Raw genomic sequence first — 9,520 nt, forward strand, 5'->3', positions numbered from 1 at the left:
GGCCAGTAGTTCCGGGATTTGTTTGGCTAAATCACTTCTGAACCTAGGTTAGGCCCCAACAAGCCAACACTCAGTCTTCCTATTTTCAATAGATGCTAGGACATTTGACTCATTCCTCGCTGAAATTTATTGAAGGGCCTTTGTTGTACATTCCTTCAATTGGTAACTTTTGTTTGTTTGTTTGGGGGTAAATTTCTCCCCCTTCGGTTCAAACCTCCTTTTGATCCCTCATTCTTCTGTTTCATTTTCTAATAACAGATGCAGTGTTTCTTAACCACATCGTCCATCATCTTTGGGTAATCAAATTACGGCTTTTCCTTCATAAAGTAGGTAGAATACTAATAAAACACTGAATCTTGGCCCTTTCCTCCTGCATATACAGTACATACCATAACAGGGAGGTGAATCGTTTCACATATTCATCCATGGTCAAGGCTCCCACCCTTAAATCATGGAACTCTTTTTATTTTTCATCATAATAACACTCTATTATATATTTATCCTTGAAATGCTTTTGAAATTATTTCCATGTAACTTTCTCTTCGTCAATTTTCCTTACAGTGTTTATCTCTTCCCGTCAAAGGGTGGCATTACTTCTTAATTGATAAACTTCTAGTCGTGCCTTGAGTTTATAATTATAGTCACAGATTTGGAAATATTTACTCATTTTGATTAACCATGCTTCCAATTCTTGCTTATACTCACCTTCAAAGATTGATGGTTTTATATTTTTGAATTCCCCTTCTAGTTCAATTTTCTATCTATTTATTTTCCGCTAGTCAGAAATATTGTCAGAATGTCCTTCTTCATCCTCCTCATGTCATTCCCCTGACTCAGCATTATCATCCACTTGATGGAACGTCGTGGTTTTCTCTCCATTACCAACATTGGGGCCTGGTTCCCATTGATTTTGTCGGTCAGACGAAATTTTTAGGATTCTCTCTTGTTCTTGTAGTAACCTTCATTATCTATCCTCAAATTTTTCATTTCAGCACATAACTGTTGAATGGTTTCAAGTAGGGAAGCATTGGCCTATCGAGATTCTTCTCCTAGCTGTATATCAGGGTTAACCCCTACATAAGCCGTTCCTAGCTGGTTCGGTGGTCTGGGACCCCTCTGCATTCTTCTCCTTGGTGCTTATCTCTGTGTTCAACCATTCACATTCACTTCATTTGTTGATATTATATTTATACATATCCCAAAAGCCTCAGTGTTGTGAATTGGGCTCTGATACCACTTGTAACAAACATTCTAGTAAAAAACTATAAACCCCAATACATACATATAAAAAAAAAATTAACTTCATTCTTTTACCATGCCACCCACTATGGCATACCATGGATTTGGGTTGAAAATACATGGTTCAATGGTTGTACATTGGTTTTATGGCATTTCTCGATCTTAGAAAAACCTGCAACTCTCAGTACACATTTAAGCTTTGCGATTTAATGCTTTGGTTCTCAACTCCAGAAGAGTCTAATTTCTTGGGACACATTGCAACATCTTCTCAGTGTGATTGTGGTTTGGGGATTTGATGGTCGTTGGAAATAAGGGTTTGTTGAGGTAACCAACTCCCTTGCCCTGTGCCACGAATGAAGTCATTTGGGTTTTCTCCGCCTCTGTTTTCTTTCTCTGCAACTGGGTAAACTATTCTCTGCAATGATGAGGGTCTCTATCTATCCAAACTGTGCTTGTTGACAAGCTGCAACATGTGCCATCCCTCAGGTACTACGCACATTCATTTTTTTCTTCGCAAGTTGGATTCTCATTAATATCACTCCATCCTTCTCTTTTGAGTGCACAAACAAGAATTCTGACCAAATTTCATTGAACTGTGCAGATGGTTCCTTCTTCTCCCCACTTGCTATCCTTGGATGGAGGTGAACTCGGAAATGTTTTCTCTCACCTAGCTAAGGTTTGCGGCACTAACAATGTTCTAGGTTCTAAGTCCCCGTCTGAGATAAATGACATGAATCTAACTCTGGGTTTATGGCTTATCAGTGCAGGTGGGCCTTGTAGCTCTACGACTATCCCTCAAGTAACCTTTTAGTACAGTTTTGTCTAGCACCTGTTACCATTGTTAGTGGGGTTTCTTCTAACAACATTTTGATTTTGAATTTCAGGTACTTCCTCTTGTCGAACCTTCCTTACTGGTGTCTCGATCTCAAGATCAATGTACTCATGCTTCATTGGTCTCTACTACCTTCCATGTTGGTTTTAATGATGAACCCATGATGACTCTATCTTTCCACAAACCCTTTCGTTTTCCTGACTGCTTCATATGTGATCATCTAGCTGAGGCATTGCCCTGGCTTTTTTGGGTAGAGATGTTTTGGAGGCTCTCACACCTAGGGCCTGAATGGGTTTTTAACAGTGGCTTGGAAGCCAACCGTTCTTGTAATTTTTAATTAATGTATTATTTTGACTACTTTTTGAACCGAGGCTAGATGCAATTCCCTCTGGGAACAATTCAATATATGGTGGATCACCTAACCAAGCAGAGGGTTTGATGTTGGTTTAATTTATTATTTTCTACATAGTTTTGCTGGTAAACTCTTCAAAAGTTGAATATTGTGTCTATGGCAGGGTTGAAAGTAGTTATGTCTTGGTTCATTGGTTATGATGTGTATTCCATTGAAACTTCTATGCTTGTTATGTTTTCCTGTCTCATATTATCTCTGATCTCTACAAAGTTTGATCATGGATTAATATTTTGTTTAAGTTATCATTATGTGGAGGCTGCAACAACTTGTTATACTGGAACTTGACTATGTATAGCTCAACCATTGATTCTGTAATGATGTTTTTTAATGTTGGTAGAAATGATTAGTTTCTCCCTTGACTTTCGACATAGTTTTCATGTATGCAGTTTCCTTTTCCCTCATGCGACTGTTTGGGATATTTCAGATTTTTATTTCATGCTTTTCATATGTTATATAAATTTACAATTTGTTCAGTTTATAGTTGTGCACATACTGAATGGTAATAATTCCTTGTTCAAGTACATAGTATATTTCGTTCTAGTTAAAGACACAGAACATATGACTCTTAAATACCTAACACAGACATAATATTTACAATATTTAATCTATTATTAATCATCTAAAACAATAATATCATCATTGTTTTATTAATCATTAAGAAATAAAAGTTTGGATGCTTATCTGTTCACTGCCTTGTAGTTTGTAGTTCCTCTTCAGGAAGATCTCACCACCCATCCGTGAGTCTGGAAATTACGTCGAGACTCTCCCCCGAGCCCTTCCTCCTCCAAACAATAGTCATGAGACCTGTCACGGTCTGGTATCTTGAGGCATCAGGACTGGACTCAAGTCACATACCTTTACGACTGTACTCATATTTCCCACTGGTTTATTCCACCCAGCTTAAGGAATCTCTGATGGCGGTATTCTTCTCTCTTGACCAATATGATATTTGTCTCTCCTCCATTTTCCAACCCCTTAGGCCTTCCTTGAATTCCTCTTTTGAGGAGACAGGTGAGTAACCACCTTATCTGTCTCAGGAGGTTAACAACTGTTTCTTTCAGTTCTTGTCAAAATAATTTAACTCTTAATATTCATTAATTGTAAAACAAAATGTTCTGGCCACCGAATCATAATTCTTTAATGTTCTAGATCGAGTATTTGATAACAAAGTCATCAATAGAAAATAAATTAATAAGTAAAAACAAGAACCCAAGTTAAATGTCCGTGTAACGTGCGGTGTTAGACATGAACTTCATATATATATATATATATATATATATATATATATATATATATATATATATATATATATATATATATATATATATATATATATAATCTCATCGTCTAAAGAAAAATAATAATTAAATTTAAAAATAAAATAAAAAATATCAAGTACTTTGTAGTAATAGTAATAATAATAACAATAATAATAATAATAATAATAATAATAATAGGATTTCATGTTATATATAATAAAATTTTCAATGTAGAAAGGAGAAAAATAATGAAAATTATAAATAAAATGAAAAATTATAAATACTTCATAATAAGAGAATAATAAGAAAATATTTAATATACAAAGGAAAAAAAATTGAAAATGAAAATGAAAATAAAAAATATTAAGTACTTCATAAAGGAATAATAAAAGGGATGTATCATTCATTCAATTCTCAATATAAAATTAATGAGACATTTAAAAATATTCATAAAACTCGAAAATTTCAATATGTAGGATTGAGTAATATTGACTTATACTTAAAAATATATTAATAAAAAAAGCCATTTAATGTGGACAATGTAGTGCATAGATAAAATATGTGAATATACATGTTCATGTAAAATATTTTAATGTCAACTGTGTATATATTATATATTGTTTACTATATATATATATATATATATATATATATATATAGATAGCAATTGAAAAAAAAAAATAGAGTTAAAATGTATAGTTTCACTATTTTACAAGTATGTTTTTCCTTGTCAATTATCTTTCAAATCCAATAAAATGTTTTAAACTTACAAATTTAAGTTATGCGCCCTATATAACATTCAAATCTATCAAAATATTAGAGAGATATAATTTATTTTGACCAAAAAAATAAAATATATTTTTACACTCTCAAATAAATAAAGTGCAAATATTTTCACTAAAAATAATTTATAATATTAATCATAACAACATTCAAATCTATCAAAAGATTAGAGAGATACAATTTATTTTGACCAAAAAAATAAAATATAATTTTACACTCTCAAATAAATAAAGTGCAAATATTTTCACTAAAAATAATTTATAATATTAATCATAATGAAGACTATTTATAACTGACTATATTCTTATTATTCACATTTTCTATCATTCAACACTATTACATGGTCACTTTACAATCAAAAATTTTATTTCATCATTTTTCATCATTAAAGTTAGTAACTAAGCAAATTTAAAATTAAAATGACCAAATTAATCTTAGACATATTTAACATATTTAAAATAATTATATTAATATTAGATGTATCTACATATTATTGATAGAATTAATCATATGTTTGTTAGATTTTATTTGGCCGCACATGACTGAAACCAACCTAGATCCATCTTAACTCTAGATATATCAAGCTCCGATCAAATCTCTCGTTTGCACTCAAAAAAGAGGTTTGTACCTTGAGAGATTTGATCCCTGTAGATGCTTGATAGATCCATAGATCCACAGTTAAGATGGATCTAACCTATTACATCATTTTATATTTATTATTTTATGATTTATATAAAAAATATTTAAAATTATTATTATTATTATTATTTATAGAATTGTGTTTAATCATTGATCTCAATGTTACTAAGTATTTTGCAAATCATAAGATTTAAATTTCAAATCCTCTATAAATCAAGTCAAAAAACTAAAAAATTAAATATTTAAATGAAATTTCCTACATAAATGTAGCATGAAATTTAATTTCTTAAAATAAGTAGAGAGTATAGTTTAACTATTAATGTTTTTGGTTAATCTTTGTATAATTTTAGTGGTCCAAAACTTTTTCAATTCTATCAAATCTATTTATTTATTCAAAGCTTCTCATAATTAAATACACCCCTTATTCATACATAGTTAGGCTAAGAGGCTTATCTTACAGCTATGAGATTCATGTGTGATTCAGTTTGTGCTTAATATGGAGTTGACATATGTCCTTCTTAAAATAAAAATAAAATATTCTCTAAATATGAAAGAAATATCAACTATAATAAAAAAACTAAAATAAATATGCATGTTTAGTTGTGCTTAATATGGAGTTGACACATGTCTTTCTTAATAAAAATAAAATATTTTCTAAACATAAAAGCAATATCAACTACAACTATAATAAAAAACAAAAATGAATATGCATGTTTAGTTTAAGTCTAATTAAAAACATTATAAAATATCAATAATCCCAACCTCACTATGGTCACTAGATTTATTGTTCATATCACAATCTAACGTGGTTAAAATATTTCACTCACTTTGAGTCATAAATAAATTATTTCAATGTCCACATGACCTAATATAATTTTATATCCACTTTAGGTCATAATTTTATATCAACTTTAAAAAGAGATAAAATAATTAGAAGTTAAAAAAATTGTGAATAGAATGTTAAAATCCTACAACAATTTATTGAAATCGCACGTTTGATAGCTAATTTCTGCATAATCAAAACGTCCCAGGGTTTTTTTAGGGTGTTGAATCCAAATATGCAGTTAAAAAACCATTTTAAATAATACAAATCAAGATTTAACCTCAATTTTTTCTGTCGGATTCCGTCACGGAATCTCCAAAAAGTCACACTAAAGACAACTCCAATAAAATATTCTTTAAATAGAATATTCTTTAAAAGCAATATTAACATAATAAAAAAACAAAAATGAATATGCATGTTTGGTTAGTTTTAATTGAAAGCATTATTAAACGACAATAATTCCAACCTCACTATGATCGTTCTATTTGTTGATCATATTACAATCAAATGTGGTAAAAAAATTTCACTCACCTTTAGTCATAAATAAAATATTTCAATGTCCACATAACATAATATAATTTCATATCAACTTTAAAAATAGATAAATTAATTAGAATTAAAAAAAAGGTGTGAATTCACGTTTAAATCTTATACTTTTCAAAAATATTTCAATGGTGAAATTAAATAAGCTATCTGAAGATCTCTGTTAACTAATTTATGTAGACATTGTAACAAACATTATAGTAAAAAACTATTAACCCCAATACATACACACACACACACACACACACACACACACACACACACACACACACATATATATATTTACATATACATATATTAACTTCATTCTTTTACCATGTCACTCACTATGGCACACTGTGGATTTGGGTTGACAAGACATGGTTCAATGGTTGTACATTGGTTTTATGGAATTTCTTGATTTGAGAAAAACCTACAACTCTCAGTGCACATTTAAGCTTGGTGATTTAACACTCTGGTGCTCGACTCCAGAAGTGTCTGATTTCTTGAGACACTTGGCATCATCTGCTCAGCGCGATTGTGGTTTGGGGATCCAACGGTCCTCGACAATAAGGGTTTTTTGAGGTAACCAACTCCCCTACCCTGTGCTATGAATGAGTTCATTTAGGTTTTCTGTGCCTCCGTTTGCTTTCTCTGCAATTGGGTAAACTATTCTTTGCGGCGTTGAAGGTTTCTGTCTATCTGAACCCTACTTGTTAGCAAGCTGCAACAGGTGCCATCCCTCAGGTACTACACGCAATATTTTTTTCCCCGCAAATTGGATTCACATTAATATCACTCCATCCTTCTCTTTTGAGTGCACATAAAATAATTCTGACCAAATTGCATTGAACTATGTAAGTGGTTCCTACTTCTGCCCTCTCACTATCCCTAGATGGTGGTGAACTCGGCAATGTTTGCTCTCACCTAGGTAAGGTCTGCCACACTAAATTATTCTGGGTTCTGAGTCCCCATCCAAGATAGATGAGTACAACCTAACTTTGGGTTTATGGCTTATCGGTGCAAGTGGGCTTCGCAATTCCAGGACTATCCCTCAGGTAACCTTTCGGTTTAGTTTTGTCTACCACTTATTACTGTTGTTGGTGGGATTTCTTCTAACAACAATTTTAATTTTAATTTCAAGTACCTCCTCTCGCCAAACCTTCCTTACTGGTGTTTCAGTCTCAAGAACAATGTACTCATGCTTCGTCGGTCTTTGCTACCTTCCAGGTTGGTTTTAATGTTGAACCCATGACGACTTTGTCTTTCCAAAAACCCTTTGATTTGCTTGATTTCTTCGTTAGAGATTATCTAGCTGAGATGTTGGCCTGACATTTCTGGATAGAGATGTTTTGGAGGCTCTCACGCCTGGGGTTTGAATGGGTTTTAAACAGTAGCTTGGAATCCAACCGTGCTTGTAATTTTTTATTAATGTATTATTTTGTCTACTTAGTGAACCAAGGATAGATACAATTCCCTTTGGGAACAAATCAATATATGGTGGATCAAAAACCCAGCCGATGGTTTGATGTTGGTTTAATTTATGATTTTATGCATAGTTTTGCTGGTAAACTCTTCAATAGTTGAATATTGTGTCTATGGCAGGGTTGAAAGTAGTGCTTTCTTCGTTCATTGGTTATGATTTGAATTCCATTTGAACTTATATGCTCGTTATGTTTATCCATCTCAGATTATCTCTTATCTCCACAAATTCTATGCATGGATTATTTTTTTATTTAATTTATGATTATGTGGAGGCTACAACAACTTGTTCTACCAGAACTAGAATGTGTATAGCGCAATGATTGATTCTGCAATGATGTTGGTTAATGTTGGTAGAAATGATTAGTTTTGCCCTTGACCTTTGACAAAATTTTCATGTATGCAGTTTTGTTTTTCCTTCATGTGACTGTTTGGGAGATTTTTGTGTTTAAATTCATTCTTTTCATACGTTATATGAATTTACATTTTTTTTTTCGGTTTATAGTTGTGCACATAAATAATGGTAATAATTCCTTGTTCAAGTACATAGCCTATTTCATTCTAGTCTAAGACACATAACATATGACTCTTAAATACCTAAAACATACATAATCTTTACAATATTTCATCTGTTATTAATCGTCTAAAACACTAATAGTATCATTATTTTATTAATCATTACAACATAAAATTTTGGATGCTTATCTGTTCACCGACTTGTAGTTTGTAGTTCCTCTTCGGGAAGATCTCGCCACCTAGCCATGAGTCTGGCAATTACGTCCAGACTCTCCCCCAAGCTCTTCCTCCTCTAAAAAGTAGTTATGAGGTTTGTCATAGTCTGGTATCTTGAGGCATTAAGGCTAACAGTCCAACATCAAGTGACATACCTTTATGACTGTACTTAGATTTCCCAATAGTTTATTCCACCCAGCTAGAGGAATTTTTGATGGGAGTATTCTGCTCTCTTGACCAATCTGATATTTGTCTCTCCTCCATTCTCAAACCCCCTAGGCTTTCCTCGAATTCCTCTTTTGAGGAGACAAGTGAGTAAACGCCTTAACTGTCTCAGGAGGTTAACAACTGTTTCTTTTAGTTCTTGTCAAAATAATGTAACTCTTAATGTTCATTAATTGTAAAACAAAATGTTCTTGCCACCCAACCATAATTATTTAATGTTCTGTACCAAGTATTTGATGACAAAGTCATAAATAGAAAATAAAGTAATAAGTAAAAATAGTAACCCGAGTTAGATTTCCATGTAATGTGGGGTGTTACTTCTCCCTCCCCCTTATGTGGAAGTTTGTCCTTGGTGTTCTTCTCTAAATTATGAAAATAGTGTCGACAAGCTTTCCGCATGAAATCCTCTTCTTCCCAGGTGGCCTCTTCCATGCCAAAGTGCTTCCATTGCACTTTAACTTGGGCGATGGTTCGTTTCCATAAGGTTTTCTATCTCCTCTTGAGAATATGAAGAGGCTCTTCCAGAAACTCTCCTTCCGATTTGACCTGCACATTTTTACAGACTGTCATTA

The sequence above is a fragment of the Pinus tabuliformis genome, chromosome 7, assembly GCF_031772625.1.
Source record: "Pinus tabuliformis cultivar Carrire ecotype Pingquan chromosome 7, CPIR1, whole genome shotgun sequence".
Classification (NCBI taxonomy): Eukaryota; Viridiplantae; Streptophyta; class Pinopsida; order Pinales; family Pinaceae; genus Pinus; species Pinus tabuliformis.